The sequence below is a fragment of the Mixophyes fleayi genome, chromosome 2 (genome assembly GCF_038048845.1).
Source record: "Mixophyes fleayi isolate aMixFle1 chromosome 2, aMixFle1.hap1, whole genome shotgun sequence".
In the NCBI taxonomy this organism is placed as follows: Eukaryota; Metazoa; Chordata; class Amphibia; order Anura; family Limnodynastidae; genus Mixophyes; species Mixophyes fleayi.
In genome coordinates, this window is record NC_134403.1 from 164,664,630 (window position 1) to 164,682,864 (window position 18,235).

Below are 18,235 nucleotides of genomic sequence, written 5' to 3' on the forward strand. Positions count from 1 at the left end.
TTAAGTAGAGGTGAGTGAAATAATGAAGGGGCACTGTGGACAGAGGTGTGTGTTCTAGGATGGGTGAGGGATGATAGAGTCCTAAATATAATGCCCTGAAAGGAGAGGAAGAAAAATTATTTGGCAAACATTGGGATTTATGACTAAAATAGCAAACAAATAGGGAATTAAAAGAATTACCTAGTTGCAATGTTCTGTGCAATCAGAGAAGTAGTGCAGAGTGAGGCTGCAGTAGATATAGTTTATTTCTGGATGGCTGGATAACATGGAGTAATGATGTGGGGAGCCATGTGGGGGAGTGGGTGGAAGTGTTGAAGGCACAGGTGAGGGAGTAGCTGAGTTATTGCAGAGTCATGAGGGAGGAGAGTGGTTCATACTCAGTTTCACTTCTTTATACTTGTGATGGCAAAGCATTGAGTAGAATTGAAAGTGTAATGCTGAGATAGAGGACTGAAACAGCTGCAGCATGGGTAGGGATCGGCTGAGCAAGTGGTACAGCAGACTGATTAAACAGAGGGGATGTTGCAGGGAAAATAACTGACAGATAAAACAAACTTTCATGAGGTGAGAAGAAAATAAGATCAGAGTCCAAAACAGTCCTCATGTTGTGTGAAGCTTGTAGCCAGGGAGAGATGGAAACATCAGGGGTAGATTATGGAGTTTCACTGAATTCTTCTCCTGCTTCCTCCTGTTTAAGTCTGGTATAACTCCGAATTATGCTATTTAATTTTTTTTACACTTGTAACTATACAGTTAGAACTATATACACTACCTATGCAGCCACCACTGGCTTGCAGCCATTTGAAAATGCTGATGATGAAAAGTCCTGACTTCTTATTGTAAACTTTATTTTCATGGAATAATTTGTGTATATCCTTTTATTTATATGCGTGCATTATGATATATCTATGTTTGAATAAACAGATGAGTTTTTATAGATTGTCGTGGTAAAATGCTTGAGACAACATATTGTAAGTTCAACTGTCTCATAGTTTTGGGAGCAAAATACTCATCATTTAAAATGGTTTCATTAGTAGAACCACTGCATATATGTGTATGTGTTTGTAAATACACAATTAAAAAAGAATGAAGGGATAACTACAAATTCATATCTATATATTTAGTGATAAAAACAGATGTGGAAAGATCTTTCTTATTATTATGTATTTTGTTGCTGTGCCATCAAAATGTATTTTGCCAATATAATTATTTCAAGTATACTTTCATAGTCGTAAGGTCGAAAGAGTTTTCTTTATTTTAAATTGTATTTGTAACCCTTAGATGAGAAATTGTTTTGTTTTATTTGTTATTTTTTTTCTCTATAGCTCTTTATAATAAAAGAGTTAATTAGAATTTAGAGTAACAAGAGATTACATTCTACAAACATGTAGAGAAAAGAAATAAATATATATATTCCTTAAAACAGAAATTGTTTAGAGAGAAAAGTTTGAAATTGCATAATGTAAAACTATCCCATTTAAGATACAAAGTGCAAATATATATAATGGATTTTACAGTGCTAAAAGAAATTTCAATTACAATAAGCAATGTAGTCTTTGTTGGGCCTCATTAACAACACAAAGAAATTACTTTCCTTAGAGACTTTTACTTAAAAGCTGGTCTGAAATTAACAAGGACTTCTCTATTTGAACAATTTCAATAATATCAAAACTTACACAAAATACAAAATTAGCCATTTAAAAGAGTATAACAAGGCGTGTGTCTTAAACATTAAAGAAAAAAACAACTGATACTTAACTTGTAACTTTACATTGAATAGACCATTTATCCCACGTACAAATGTGTGGTCAGCTATATTTTTTGTCAATTCAGCTAAGAGGTGCAATGCATTGAATCCTTACTCTTTTCTATCATACTTACATCATGACTGCACAGAGGATGGGGAAGAGTTCAATGTGTGCACAGAAAAAAATAAGATTGCTTATTTTGTTGTTGTTGTTACTTACTTACTCTGCTAAAAGGTAGTTACATCCAATATCTCGCACTAAAGAGCCATGTGTAGGTATACACAGGTGGAGTACGCTTTTTCTGTTGCAATAAACCTGACAACAGTTACCACGACCTAAAAATTCTGACTATTATCAGCCCGACAAATATGAAATATAGACTAAGTATATAACATACAACTTTTCCTATACGCTTAGTTGCCGGCAGATATAAAATGCGTCTGTGTAAAATGTCTCCATGAACAAATGACGTCAGTTCCAATGGGCAGAGTGAGATTTCCGGTTTCAAAGCGACAATGGGCGTACCCGACGCCTGGATTACATTATACAAAACCGACAATCTCACTCTGCCCATTGGAACTGACGTCATTTGTTCATGGAGACATTTTACACAGTCACATTTTATATCTGGTGGCAATTAAGCATATAGGAAAAGTTGCATGTCAGTTATATAGTAAGTCTATATTTCATCCTTGTCGGGATGATAATATTTACAATTCTTAGGTTGGGGTAACTGTTGTTGGGATTATTGTAGCCGAAAAAGTGACTACTACCGGGGATATACATAATACATTTGATAGTAAATCAGGATTTATTATGCCGCTTAAACTAAACTTTAAAAAACTCCTGATAACTGATTAAAGTATTTCTAGATGATTCACTGATGAAATGTAAAATGATAAGCTTGAATATAATAAATTGGCAAGATTTCCTTCCCAGAGGATGGAATAGTCAGTACTGTTAACTTGGAAAATCCCATTATATTGTATATCTTTAGTATATTTAATATTTATTGCTAGCTACAAATCAGTGTACTGTATTAGTGTACAGTTTTTTTCTGTGAATATTTCTGTTCATTTGTGAACTGAGTGCCTCATGGGTAAATTGCCATTGTCCAGCCGTTTATGGTGTGACATGCATCTGCAGATTTAAATGCACAGAGATCATTGTTGTTAGTAATTCCAGGATGAATTGCCATCACCCTGAAACATTAAGTAATTCTTGTTACATTACAGTACCTAATGTCTTATATGCAAACTTATTTACAAACAATCTATAGATTGGTCTTTGAAGATGAAGGCCCTATAATTGGAGGGAGCACTGTGTCTGAAGTGCGGCTAGAGACCCACCTATGTTATTATTTTGACTAAGGATTTTCTAGAGGTCAGTGGTGTAACATGGGAGTCGGGCAGAAAAGACAAGGAGCAGGTGTAGTATATTTTTGTAGCAATCTCTCAATTTGCTGTTGAGACATTGTATTGAGTCTAGGAGGTTCCATGATAAATGTTCCCAACTGACAAAACATTGTGATGAACCTTTTCTCAGGGTCAGTACGATTAATCAGGCTTAGCTGATGTTGGTCATGAGATTAACAGGTTGGGCCTGAGTCATTAAGGAGAGGAAAGCAAAAAATAAAGAGCAAATTTGCACCTCGCCAAAACCGTGTTGAATTGGAGGGGATGGTAAATTTAAAATGTGGGGACAAATTTATAATTGGGGTAGAGCATGTCCTAAATCAACTTTAAATTTCAGCATAAATATAAAGTTATCAAGTATTTGTGTGCTACATGTCAAAAAAGTCTGTATTTTCTTTACGTGCAAAATAATAACCTAATTTGCACCTCTTCATTGTAACATGGTTGTGTCCAGGATCAAATTTACTCCTTTTGTTGCCTTGCTTTCCTTACTGACTCAGGCCTGTTATGTTCTAATGGGAAACGAAAAGAACAGATTGAATGTTAAGAGTTGTGGAAACAGGAGAGCAATGCTTGGAAGGTAGAAGTAGATAAGAAAAAAAATGTATGGGGGTATTCCACCTCCACCCTATATTAACCCAGTCTACAAAGGATTCCAGATGATCAAGAACAGGTGAACCTTTTCCTGCTTTCAGCTCATTTGATACAAATAACCTACAAGGTGTGAAAGATTAAAGTTTTAAAATGTCATAATAAATTAGCCAATAGGATTAATAAATGGGCAAAACAGACAATGGTATAATTAATAATTAATTATTGAGAGAGAGAGAGAGAGAGAGAGAGAGAGAGAGAGAGAGAGAAATATCCCTAAGTATTATATAGAGTAAATTGAATAAGATAAAGGGAAAACTTAATAATGCATTCCGCTTAAGATACTGAATATAGAGATATAAGACTTAAGTTTAATACAGTTGACTGCTTAAAATATATCAAATTATTTGTGCCATTATGAACAACATTTTATATAGCAGGGGTTGGCAACCTTTTTCTATCAGAGTGCCGGCTAAAATCTAGTGAAGCCCAGGTGTGCCAGTTAGGTGTGATATATATATATATATATATATATATATATATATATATATATACAAGTTAACCCGTGCATGATACTCATGCATTCTAGTCAAATCAAGCTACTTAAGGTGTTAAAAAGGTTCTTGTCATGTATTTGGGCCATAGCCCAGACCTCCTCAAGGGAAGAGCGTTACTTCCCGACGCAAGCGCCCTTTTTTAACGTGGTTTTGTCCACATGTCACCACCTCATCATTTTTCTCCATCACCTCATCCTTCATCTTTATCGCCGCATCCTTCATCTCCATCGTCTTACTGTTCTAAAACCTCTCGATACACAATGTTTCTGCTAAACACCTTATCGCTGTGCTCAATCAGTCTTCCTTGAAGGGCAGTATTCATAACCTGCACCTTCACATCACTGCTTCTCCGTACTCGTGAAAATGCGACATACAATTGTCCATGACCAAACACAGGCTCTGGTAAATAAATACCCACACGGTCAAGTGTTTGACCCTGTGACTTGTTAATGGTCATAGCAAATGCCGCCTTCAAAGGGAACTGCCGCCGTCTTAGCTTAAACGGCAGTCCTGTTTCGGATGGACATAAGTCAATCCGAGGTATCATCACCTTTTCTCCTTTAGCATAGCCAGTCAAAACTTCTGCTTGTATCACATTCGTTTTCAGTGCTGTCACTACTAATCGAGTGCCATTGCACAGTCCTCTCTTAACATTCAGATTTCTCAATAGCATAATAATGCTTCCAACTTTCAATCTTAATCTGTGCCTTGGCATTCCGGAAGGAGTCAACGTATTCAAAAACTCAACTGGGAAATTTTCTTTCTCAGTGTCATCGTCTGCTTGTACTGAATCATCACTCAAATAAATCATAAATTCACCTTCCATTATCTCCATCACCTCTTCATTAAGTTTATCAACGTCCTCATTTAAGGGACACAAAAGTTATGAATATATCTGGTTTCCCAAATTTAGTCACAATAGCCATTGCATCCTGGTATCTTTGTTGCATATTTCTCGGGCTTCCCTCAAAAGAAGATGATAAAATTACCATTTTCCCTGGAGGAATCCCTCTCTCTTCAGCTCTTTCATTAATGTGGTCCATCAAGCCACTGTACTGTTCTACTCGCAAATCTTTTTGATCGGTTTTGATCCAATTTAATCCATTTGCTTCAACTTTGACATAAGCGTCAACAATATATTGCTGAGTCAATTTTCCACCATTGAGTAGAGGATTGAACTCATTTCTTACGGACAGATTATAGCTGTAAAACATCATCATAGTCAAGCGATCATTCCTATTCGCTCCAATCAATTTCATTTCAGTGCTCCAGTTTTGTTCCGCACGCGGAAAGAATAGTGGATACACCATAGCATCAAGATTGGGATCAAAAATGCTCAGTCTTTTCAAAGGAGGAACTCCTGGTTTTGGTCTTAAATGAACCAAAATATCTCTATTAAACGGAGGTTCCCCATCCGTATTTTGAAATACCACAGCTACTTCACTCACTCTTGCTACGTTGTAACGTCGAGGATCTTTTTTTCGGTCTTGTTTAATTGCCATCATAATATTAGGCATCTCCGTATTATTCCTCATTGCTTCCCTTTTAGCATCTTTTTCAACCTCATGTAACATTCTGTACGCCTCCACCAACTTATTAATTTCTCTTAGTAATTTCTCAATTTTTTCCATAATATGCTCATCGCAATCTTTATTTTCAGGCATATCTGCTCTCTCCTTTGATGCATCATCAGTATCAAGTATGTAAAGTTGAGCAAACTTTCGTTGGCCATCATCTGGATGTAATCTGACCTTGAATGCGAAAGCAATAAGGTCCTTTTCCTTTTGGTGTAGTTATAGCAGCTCCCATTGATGCAAAAGCAAAAGAATTGTTATAATTTCTTATGTTTTCCATAAATAGTTTGCTATACTTATCAATTTTTTTTTCTGTCATCAATTTTTTTAGAATGTCAGGAAAATCCTGCTGTTGTAATCTAACTTTTCCTTTCTGGCAGCATTGAGTAAATTTTTCATCTTGTGGCCTTTCGGCCAAAAAATTCTTTGAGTTACAAAAGTTGCATCTTACATTCATGTTTCCACAGTAGTGCTGTTCTACTGCGTTTTCATCTTTGTTAGCTTTTAAAGGTAACGCATCTGTCATTAAGTTTTTCTTTTTAGCGTCAGCTAATCGTCTCCTTCCATCTCTTTTTGACTGCCTTTCCTTCTCTCGCATCTCTTCAGTCTGACTTTCCCTTAACTGTCTCTTTGCATTTCTATTTGCCTCTCTTTCCTGCTCTTGCATCTGGTCATTCTGACTCTCTCTTAACTGTCTCATTGCAATTCTATTTGCCTCTCTTTCTTGCTCTCGCATCTGGTCATTCTGACTCTCTCTTAACTGTGTCATTGCAATTCTATTTGCCTCTCTTTCCTGCTCTCGCATATCTTCACGCTGACTCTGTCTTGATTTGCGCATTTGGGCAGTTTTCGCCCTTCGCCTCTCTTGTTCATTTGCGTATTTTTTTGATCTCCCCATTTAAATAAGAATAAAAATATAAAAATAAGATAATGAATTTGTTTGCTATTGTTTGATAGTGAGAGCTATAGAAGTTGGATTGTGGTTTATATTTTGCGGACTTATTAGTACAGCGCTGAGTAGTAATTTTTGCTGACTTGTCAGTAGAGCGTGAGTAGTAATTTTTGGTGACTTGTTAGGAAGGCGTGAGTAGTAATAGTAAGTGTTTGCAAAGTTGTTAGAAAGGCGGGTAGCACAGTAATATACTACACATGTGTGTTCATGAGGTAAAATTACCTCACGAAAATGAGTTTGACCCCTCAACTCGTAAATTTACCCTTTACTACCCCTCCCACGGGGGAAAGGGGGGATGATGGAAGTTAACTGACTTGACTATTCTAATTTTTTTGTCAAATAATGTCAGTATACCAAATTTCAGGTCAATTGGATGAGCCCTTTCTGAGAAAATAGTTTTTTACACACACACACACACACACACACACACACACTAACGCACGCCTCTACACATGTATGTTCATGAGGTAAAATTACCTCACGAAAATGAGTTTGAGCCCTACTAAATTTCAGCCCTTTTTGATTTTTTTCCCCACACACACTAAGAATTTAGTAGGTCAGTGTATAACTCTGCCCAGCAGGTGGCGCTGCAACTTTTTTTTTTTTTTTTCACACACACACCACTAAGCATTTATATATTAGATATATATACACACACATACATACATACATACATACATACAGGGCTGCCTAGAGAAATTCATGGCTCCAGTACAGCAACTTCATGTGTCCCCCTTTATAGTCAAGCATGGCAAAAAAAATGTTGGGCCGCCACGGCGGCGCAACATTTTTTTCACCATGCAAGTGGTTGTACAATTGGGGGCATGGCAGTGCATCATTGGGGGCGTGTCTAGCAGGTGAAAAGCACCAGGCCACCCTCTTACAGAAAAATGCATTACTCACACATGCCCCCTTGCTCAGCAGCTTTGCTCACATATGTCCCCTCTGCCCACATGCTTTAATCACACTTGCCCCCCCTCTGCCCAGCACCTTTAGTGACACATGCCCCTCTCCATCACACCTTCTTACCTTATTCTCCACTTCACAGCATGGGAAGATATCCAGCACCCCGCCGAGTACCATGTAACCACTGCAGTCACATGACCTGGTGTCTGAGGATACCTGAGCTGAAGGGGATTTAGCTACTACCGATCCCCCCTGCACTCAATAAAAAAAAATAAAAAAAAGTACTTTTAAAATAAAAAATGTATTTTCAAAGATAGGTCTCCAGTGGGGACTCGGGCCACCAAGCAGGCAATTTGTAGCCGCCCCCTCCCCTCTCGGCTATATATATATATATATATATATATATATATACAAGTTAACCTGTACATGATACTCATGCATTCTAGTCAAATCAAGCTACTTAAGGTCTTAAAAAGGTTCTTGTCATGCATTTGGGCCTAGCCCAGGCCTCCTCAGGGGAAGAGCGTTACTTCCCGACGCAAGCGCCCTTTTTAATATGTGTTCATGAGGTAAAATTACCTCACGAAAATGAGTTTGACCCCTCAACTCATAAATTTAGCCTTTACTACCCCTCCCACGGTGGGAAGGGGGGATGATGGAAGTTAACTGACTTCACTATTCTAATTTTTTTGTCAAATAATGTCAGTATACCAAATTTCAGGTCAATTGGATGAGCCCTTTCTGAGAAAATAGTTTTTTACACACACACACACACACACACACACACTAACGCACGCCTCTACACATGTATGTTCATGAGGTAAAATTACCTCACGAAAATGAGTTTGAGCCCTCAACTCGTAAATTTAGCCTTTACTTCCCCTCCCACGGGGGGAAGGGGGGATGACGGAAGTTAACTGACTTCACTATTCTAATTTTTTAGTCAAATAATGTCAGTATACCAAATTTCAGGTCAATTGGATGAGCCCTTTCTGAGAAAATAGTTTTTTCCACACACACACTAACACACGCCGCTAGGCTATTACTTTTATATATTAGATAATGCTAAGAATTTAGTAGGTCAGTGTAGTATATAACTCCGCCCAGCAGGTGGCGCTGAAGCTTGAGCACTCTGTCACCCGGCAGTTTTTTCCACACACAGACTAACACACGCCGCTAGGCTTTTATATTATAGATGTATATATATATATATATATATATATATATATATAATTTTATGAGGCTAATATCATATTAACAGTAAGGGACCAGCAAAAAAACGTTATGCCGCACAGAAGTGCCCCAGTTCACATCATACCTCATAATTGTGTCCCCAATTCATTTTATGCCTCATAGTTGTGCCCACAACTCATACTTTGCCACAGTTGCCCCCAGAAACACATAGCATGCCACAGTTGCCCCCAGAAATACATAGTATGCCACAGTTGCCCCCATAAATACATAGTATGCCACAGTTGCCCCACAAATACATAGCATGCCACAGTTGCCCCCACAAATACATAGTATGCCACAGTTACCCCATAAATATATAGCATGCCACAGTTGCCCCCATAAATATATAGCATACCACAGTTGCCCCCATAAATATATAGTATGCCACAGTTGCCCCCCACAAATACAAAGTATGCCAAGTATATGTGCCCCTCAATTTGCTGCCCTTACTTACCTTTGTAGACTCATCTTTCTCCAGAAACCTGGGAGCTGCTTCAATAAAACAGCCGGTGATGGCCAAAATGGAGCTTCAGCGTCGGCGTGCCAGATAAAAGTGGTTAGCGTGCCACGTCTGGCACGTGTCCCGGAGGTTGCCAACCCCTGATATATAGTGTGTTCTTGTAATATTAAGAGGAAAATGTGGCTCTCATACAGAAGCATTACAATTGTAACTAAATCGAAATATTAAAACACACATCACCACATCACTCTATCAGTGCAATAGAATTTTTTTTTTTCAAACAAACATATTAAATAGCCACAGTGCAAATGAATTAAGCTCAATCAGCTGGATAGGTCAATCCGGAATCAGCCCATCATAAGCGACTAGCTAATGCTGCTATTCATCATAATCATCACTGCATATTGTCCAGCACCTGCAACAAATACGTCTCCGATGTCTGTGCCAGGTCACATCTTTAGTGTACTCGGCCTGTGCTTGCCCATCCCTTTCCTCCCCTGTTCTACCTCTCTAGGCTTAAGGTGTTTTAAGTGTAAGATGCGTATGTGTTTTTGTATGCATATACCATTTGAAACAACGTATTTTATGCCAAAAAAGCATGCACGTCTGCTCTATGTAGTTGTATATAATACAATGTGGTAATCTCTCTATCTTTAATTATACATATGTCTGTCATTATGCCACTTACTAAATATGAACTATTAATTTTACCATATAATTTCAGTTAAAATATAATTCAATATACACAGTGTCAACTTGTAAAGCAGTAAGCATTTATGTGCATGATTATAAGTTGCTATTTATTTGAAACTCAATGATAGTGTCACTTTGTCATCAGTTAAAGAGTGTGAAATTAAATATTTTATAGTACTGGCTCTTGAACTATATGAGTTTTTATGTTTCAACTCTTACTTGCATATTTACCACACATTTAGAATCTCCACTTCTCGATATTCTAACAACTTGAAAAGACTGCATAGATGATATTATATTTGCAATCAAAGTAAGAAACATTTATTGGATTTGCAATAAAATGGGAGCATTGGGCCATGAAACACTTTCTTTACCATTTTAACAGCCTTTTAATAATGTAAGATATATAAAGAAGGTTTTCAAATCAGTCCTAAATGTAAAAAGCCTAAGAAACAAATATACTACATAGTGCTCACTGAATTATTTTTATAATGATTTTAATTGAAGTAAATGTTCAGAAATTCATTGTAACTTTGCATGGAGAGCATAGCTTATAGTCACTAGAGCTTATATTAGTGATAGTGATTGCTTGCTGGCTGTTGCAAACATTCACTGTTGTAAACCTTCACTGTTCTTGGTGTTCCAATTTTTTCTAATGGGAGGAAATATAGAGTATTTTTATAGTATAAATGGTTGCCTGGGGTCCTGTCGCTCTTAACCCCCAGCCCAAGCCTTTTTGGTACATTTAAAAAAAGAGCAAACCTTTAATCATAATGTTCCATCATTTCCACTGGGTTCTGAATTTCATAATAGCTATGTAGTGCATGAGACGAACATGGGATGGATGGGTCAGAGACAGTTTCACTTTTTGCTTATTAACAGTTTAATTCTCTGTGGCAGCATGGCTTTAATGTCAAGAGCAGGCAACAGACAGCAAGCTGGAGCTGCATATGGCCATGCAGAGGCCATAGCCAGTCAACCAGTTTAAATCCATAATACCATAAGAAAAAAAAGTCATGACTAAGTCGTTCTACCTGCAGCCAGAATCCACTGCACAACATCAATCAAGCAAGAGAGTTTTCAGTTCGCTCACAGGTCCATTTTGCTAGCAATATACAATGTAGCTTTTTAGCAATGTGCACTATACACATAATACTAATTGGCGTACACTAAAGACAATCTCTACTTTTGTGGGGTTTTTTTTACTCTGGTTAAATTGTCTACATTCATTAGATTTAAAGAGTCATTGCATAGAATTACATTGCTCATGATTATGCAATCTATATGTTTTGCTTCAATTGATAAATAATATTTTGTAGCAGAGTATATTTAAGGATAGTGTTGCATGGGCTGAGAAACACCAGAGAGTTTTTTTAAGCTAAACATAACGGAGAGTTTAAACAATGTAGTTCCCTACCTATTATCCATGTACAGTCTGGATTCTTGTCATACTGGCTGCATTTCTTTAACTGAAAACCTTTGCATTTTTCAGCTCATTTCACAGTGTCCTAGTATCCTAGCAGTATCTGTAATATAAAAAAATTCTAACTTCAGAGGGAGAGTTTGCACACTCTCCTAATATATGCCTGCCGTCTCCACAGTGCACAGTCATTAAGGAAAGTATAGCAAAAAAAAAGTAGTAACTTTGCACATTGACAAAACCAAAGTTGTACTGGAGGGGGAGATACAGTGAAAATGTGGGGACAGATTTATAGTTGGGGAAGGGTAAGTCATAGTTCAACTTTAAATTTCAGTGTAAAAAATATTTGTGTGCTACAGGAAAAAACAGCCAGTATTTTCCTTACGTGCAAAATGATAAACTAATTTGCATCCATTGCATTGTAACATAGTTTGTCCAGGAGCAAAGTTACTCCCAATGTGTTTAAAATGTAAACCACAAATAGCCCATTAAGTGCAGAAACTACATTTACAATAAAAAATTTTTTTTCCTTTAATCAGATTTTATCATTTGATGTTCAGTAACACAGAAGAGACAGCATTCTTATGTAATTTTTTTATATGTTTGAATTTTGCAACGACTTGTGAAAAACATGGCATGGACAAATTTGGTATAAACTATTTAGTTATTTGAAGTTTACTATTTAGTTCAGTGGCAGATATGATCTGCAAGGTGTTAATGCCCAAAATATTTACCCATATCTGGCAAAGTTGTCAAAGCAAAGATAAATATCAGATTAATCATCTTCTTTGGCAGACTGACATTGAGACACCAATCTTACAATAACAGATTGATGTTTTCAGCATATAGATATTCAACACATTCTCTGATTTGGCACACTCGTAGATCTATTTTATGTACCTTATTAGTTGATTTCTTTACCTCTGGTCTTGGTGTCATAGGATCAAGCTCTGTGGCAGCTGTGGGTGCTAGAACACCCCCAATATTTGTTCTGCCACAGATACAAACCATATCTAAAAAAAAGACTCTAACTATATGTGAGTATAAAAATTAAAAAAAGTCAAGCTTTTGATAATGAGGGTTATATCCAGGCAGAAAACAAACACATTTCTATTACATCCACCTACTCTCACTTCCCTAAAATTCACAAATTACTGCACAAACCGCCTGGGTGTCCCATTATTTCTGGTATAGGGTCTCCCTGAGATCCTGTGTGTATGATCCAACACAATTCATAAATTTGGTGAAAAATGTTAAACGACAATCTAATTAATACTTTGTGATAAGTAACGTTCACGTCCTTTACACTAACATATGACATAATAGAATAGATAGATTAGATCCATAGAAAAATCTGTTTTCAAAGACCATCAGATCTTAAGGAGGGAAGTAAAAATGTTTTTTGTTCTCTATACACATTATTCTTGCTCACAACTTTTTATTGTTTAATCACTTTTATTACTTACATGGCATGGCAATGGGGATCAGGTTTACCCCAAGATTTGCTAACTTATGTATGAGTATGCTTGAGGAGCAGCTGATATGTGGCAGGGGCATGGTCCTCTATGAACAATATATAGATTACCTATTTTTCATCTGGAATAGTAATGAGCATTCAATTATGAAGTTTGTTGAATACCTTAACCACAATGCCTTTAATCTCACCTTCCCCAGTACACACCATCCCTCTCAGTTCATTAACTGGATATAAGTAGTGGCCAATACCATTTAAACCTCAACTTTTAGAAAACAAGTAGATACCAATGATTACCTACCTTATCATTGTAGCTACCACATAAGCTGGTTTAATAATATACCTAAGGGGTAACTCGTAAGAATGACGAGAAATTGTTTGACAGTAGAAACATTTATGAAACAAACATATCATTTGATTACACCTTTTAGGGACAAACAAATACCCAGATCCACATTTACATAGTGCTAATCTGGAGTCTTTAGATATAAATAGTGAAACATTGTTGATCACAGCGTCTGAAATTAGCAATGCAAAAATAAATATTATAAGTCAATTTCTCTTATTTGAAATTATAATAGTTTATCCAATAAGGTAAAGAGTATAGTAAAAACATATTTGATTCTATTGCTAGATCTCATTCAAAGTTCAGTTTGGCCATTCAACTTTCTACAATATTTAAAAAAAGGAAAGTATTTACACAATATTCTAGCCCCTATTTTTTCTTTTTAATAGACAATTTAAGGATATGTTATTAATAACAACGTGGCTACAGAGTAAGATGGTAGGCTGCTTAAATGCAGTGGCTCACAACGTATTATTTGTTCGTTTATGCAGCATCGCATACTACAATTTACATCATATAAAACTAGAAAAAAAACAGTCACTGCAACACAAAATATGTGATCTATGTGCTGAGCTTACCTGTAACTATCAGTATCTAGGATGCACTACATGTACTCTAATAACATAGTTTTTGGAGCATAGACATAACATTTTTTAAAAAAAATAAAAATTAAACCATAGTGTGCCTTGAAATTTACTTGGGGTGTACTGAAGCAACCCCTTCACCTGAATTAACAGGTACTGGATTTATTCCACCAACACCTAAATGCGAGAATAATTTTTGCAGACTTTATATGAGAGAGGCAATCTGGATACATAGTCTGAGGAATTTGTATCTAGAAGGCTTCAATAAGATGATTGTCTTGGATTTTTGATGAATACTAATTTTCTCTATAAAGTCCATTCAAAAGAGAACATTATAGTTTTAAAATTTCATTATTAAAATTATTTTGCTTCATTTACAAATACATTAGGTTTAGATGATCACATTTTTACACATACTATTTGTAATAACCTAATGTTATCACATTTAATTCTGTAATATAATTTACTATAGTCATGTAATAAAATATTATATAATATATACAGTAAACATACATGTGGTGATTTTGCATTTTCATGATGTAGAATTGTAAACATCATGGGTAACATGGCAAGATTGTACAAGGTAGTTTAACATAAGCAGTGGTCAAAGTGGGGGTGTATACTGTGCTATGCAATACTGTCACTTCTCCTACTGCCTTCATTGTTATACAATCAAATACTATCAAATTCCATTCACTTACATTTTCCATCCCGCCACTTCTACATTTTCACTTTGACCAATGGTCAAAAGTATATGTGTATGTGCATCCATCCCATGTATTACACCTTGTGTGCCTGATTTATTAAGGAACTTAAATCCGATATGTGCTGTATTTTGAGTAAAATCGCTCTGGCCATGCCCAGAACTGAACCAAAAGCCAGTGAATGCAAGTACATGAAATCCATCTTGGAGCACAAAGGACCCTTATGACAGCCTATGATTTCAGGAACGTAATGGGGAGGGAATGGGGCATGTAGTCAATAAACGGTAAGGGTGCCAATCTAGAGAACACGCAGCAGCACCTGATTCAAGCTTTGGGCATCTGACAGGTACATGTTTCTCTGTCTTATCATTTGCACCAGCTAAAGAGTAGGTGCAAGTGCTGAGTGGTAGTGATGAGAATCAGCAGCAACTGTAATAATGCATTTTATGTACAGTAAACTTTACTAACTTCCTAATAAATATATTTTATGGGGAATAAAATGAAAAAAAAAACCACCCTTTTTTTTAAGTGTTTTGTAATTAATGATCATCTTATTAACAAGTAACATTAATTGAATACTTTTGTTTTCTGTGCGTTTTGCTGGGAATTTATATTGCACGTATGCCCAGAATTATGTGCGTTTTCAAAAAAACACAATTTACATTCATTTTGCGTGTCTTAATGAATCAGACCCAGTATGTTTTCAACATGTATTGTGATTTGACAAAAACGTTTGGTTCCTTATTTTTTGCATAAACTATATGTATATGTTTAAAATCTACTTTAATCCCATCAATATGACCAAGGTATTTGATTAAGCAGTTTTGTCCTGTGGTTAGTATACACTCAGTGTTCGTGTTCCATTATAGATAAACAATCTATTATTACCAATTTTGAAATTGCAATAAAGTTGCGTTTACAAAGCAGAGTGTTCCTTAATTTTTATTTACATATCACATACTTTAATAGTGTCAGGTGCTTTGCTCAATTGTTCCACACAGTTTTATAGTATTATTGATCTCTGCATTGAGTATGATTTGTACTACTATGCTCCAGAGAGGATTAATTACTATGTTATCTAATTTCCGATCACAATCATATCTCCATTCTGTCTGATTAGGAACTTATTTATACTGGTCCCTTACTGAATGAATTTATATCGCCACCTATTGGTGTTTTATAACGAATTTCAATAGTGCTTATTAGTCAATGTTATTCACAGTGTACAGGCTTTAGAATGTTACTCAAGCACATTTTACGCCCAAAATCAATTGCTCTATTAGACAATGTATTGCTTCATATTTAGCAACAGTTATAAAAATGTGTTTAATTCTTTTGTGAAGTTAATAGTATTTGTCACATGCACTGTTGGATGTTTTAATGTTAAATGCCAACAGATTATTTGGTTCTTTAAATTGGCTGTATTTTTAGCTGCACTACGGAGATTGCCCATTATTTATTGTATTATTATATTTGCATCCCCTTTTGTCTCCCATGCAGACACATTTATATTTCTACCAACTACTATGGCCACCTATTGATGTTTATGTAGGGCTCAGAGTAAAAGCCATTTGTCTCCTATTAGTTGCAACATTTCATCTTCATCTCAGCAATGTTGTATCTTGTATAGATTATAGTTTCAACTGTGTATAGTCATGCTATAAGCATTATTCTGTTCAGAGGAGGGCTGGCAAAATTTAGCCCGGGGGCAAGACTCGACTCAGCAGACTATTTTAAAGGCAGAAAATGACGGTGGCCCCGTAACCCAACCCAAGATAGCCCATTATGGGACCAGCCCAGGGGGCACATGCCCCCCTGCCCCCCAGCCCAACCTGCCCCTGATTCTGTTAGAGAAAATACCAGCATGTGCATACGTCATAATATTGTATACTGCTGGGTGTAGCTATGTATTGCAAATTCATCAAGTATCTTTTTTTATTTGGTTATAATATTCAGTCTACATCAATTTTCAATTCACCAATTCATTATTCATTGTATCTATTATAATGGGATATATATTTCTACATTACTACATGTCTGTATACAAAATAATTTTTCAGTAAATTGCACAATACAATCTTTTAGGATCAAAGTGTGTTCCTTCATCAGTAAACATTGAAAATGCATTTAATATTACTTTCAGTATATTTAAATTAGAACCAATGTATATATAGTATAGTGGTAAATAACACATATGTAAAGAATATTTCATCCTCAGTGTGCAAAACAACTAAAGTGTCAGGAGCCGATGCGGCCTCGGGCACCGCCGCGACTCACTTCCTGTTTCAAGTGAACGTCCTGGCCGTCTCCATGACGACCGCGGCATCACTTCCAGTTTCTCGGGCCCGACCAATGCCAAGGCAACGGCCGGACGCCGAGTGTAACAAGCGGTGCTCCCCGGCAAGTGAGGCAGCTGGGCGCATGCGCTAGGATAGCCTGCGGGCTAATTAATGTCAGGGGCGTGGCCTGTGATGCATTTCAGGGCTAAGCCCTGATTGGCCAAAGTCTGTATGTTAGGCAGGGAGGGATTAGCTTCCCTGCCGGTTATAGCGTTCAGTTTGCCTGTCAGCCTAACCTGCTCCTGCTCCTGCTTTGTTTTGGTGAAAACCTGTTGGACTGATTGCCTGTGTATGACCCCTTGCCTGGATTTGGACCCTGCCTTTGTTTCTTGTGACCCTGACCTTCCTGCCTGTATCTGGATCTTGCTACCGTGCCTGTGACCCTCGACCTCGGCTTGTATATTGGATTCCCTGTCTGCTGGCGGCCCTCGACCCTTGCCTGGACTTCACTCCGCTTTTCTGGCTTCTCCCTAGTTGGTACGCACTTCACGACCCTCTGCTAATCTGCGGCCAAGTCTGTCCCCACCACTAGGGGCTCCAGTGAACACCTGTCTGTTGATGAACCCAAGCTAAATTTGCAGGATCGGTTCTCCGGAAATAGAGCCCTGTTCCGGAATTTTAAGGAAAGCTGCAAACTCTATTTTCGGCTGAAACCTCGGTCTTCTGGTTCAGAACAGCAGAGAGTTGGAATTGTCATCTCCCTCCTGCAGGGTGACCCCCAGTCCTGGGCTTTCACGCTACCACAGTCGAGTCCTATCATGCAATCATTGGAGGCTTTCTTCAATGCGTTAGGTCTCCTCTATGATGATCCAGATCGAGTTGCCTCTGCTGAGGCTCATCTACGGGCCTTAAAGCAAGGCCAGCGCTCGGCAGAAGAGTACTGCGCTGAATTCCGCAGATGGTCGCCTGACAGCGAATGGAATGATCCAGCGTTACGCAGCCAATTTCGCTTAGGACTGTCAGAGGAGATTAAGGATTCACTTGTGCAGTATCCTCCCCCTACCTCGTTGGAGAGCCTTATGCAACTCGGATCAAGGAGAGGAGGACAGAGAAAGAGGCGTTTTCTTTTTCGTCTGCATTTATTCCAGCTTCCACGGATGTTGAGAAGCCTACGCATTCAGGGGCGTTTCGCCTCCCTCCTGAGGAAAGAGACAAGAGACGGTAACAAGGCCTATGTCTTTATTGTGGCAATAAGGGCCACTTCTCCTGCTCTTGTCCATACAAACCTGGAAAAGGAGC